This window comes from Eimeria mitis, genomic scaffold, assembly GCF_000499745.2.
Source record: "Eimeria mitis Houghton genomic scaffold, Emh_scaff96, whole genome shotgun sequence".
Taxonomy (NCBI): domain Eukaryota; phylum Apicomplexa; class Conoidasida; order Eucoccidiorida; family Eimeriidae; genus Eimeria; species Eimeria mitis.
This window is the reverse complement of record NW_013577087.1, coordinates 9,981-10,844: the sequence shown is the minus strand read 5'-3', so window position 1 is coordinate 10,844 and position 864 is coordinate 9,981.

Sequence of the window (864 nt, the reverse complement as noted above, 5' to 3'; positions counted from 1 at the left end):
TTAATAAACCCTAAACCCTAAACCCTAGATCCGAAACCCTAAACCCTAAACCCTAAACCCTAGATGAGGTGCAGAGCCGCAGCGGCTTATCTATGAGGTCAACTGCACCCACTGGGGTGTATACGGCTACAGACGGGCTGCGTGGTGTTGGTTGTTTATCGTTTGAAACAACTCTACTCGTCCGCTCTGAGCTTTTTAATTAAAAAAAAAAATAAATTAAATAACAAAAAGAAATATAATGTTTTGATACTTATCGCCTTCGCGTAGAAACCAAAGAAAATATAAACAGCGCGCCAGTGAGCTGACGAAACGAGACAGACAGAACCCCCCTCTTTCTCTCTATATTAAGAGGAGAGAAGGGGGTGGTATTATGAATTTGTGTAGTTAATCTTAGTGAATAAATATATATGCATCTGCTGTTGCTTGAGGTGTATGTACAGCTGGGTACTTGCTAGTCGCGGGAGGTGTCACGGACGGTGTGTTTGAGGCCCATCCACCTCGATTCAACGATTTGTAGTTTTCTTTTTTTCTGTTCTTTTGTATTTGTTGTTTCTTTCTCTTCTCCCTCTTCCTCTTCTTCTCCCTCTCCTCTCGTCAAACGCGAAATCACTTCGTCGCCGCCGACTGTCACGGTGGTGCCTGCGCCAGGCCGCGGAGCAAACGAGCGAAACAAGCAGTTCACATTCAAACAAAAAAATAATAATTATATTTTTAATAATAAACAAAAAAAAATTAAAAAAAAATACAAAAAAAAAGAAATTCCCGCAAAATTCTCAAAAAAAAATACGAAAATGTCATCGCTTTCACTCGAATCACACACAGTTCAACATCCATGCACGTGTGCATGCATACACACACATATAT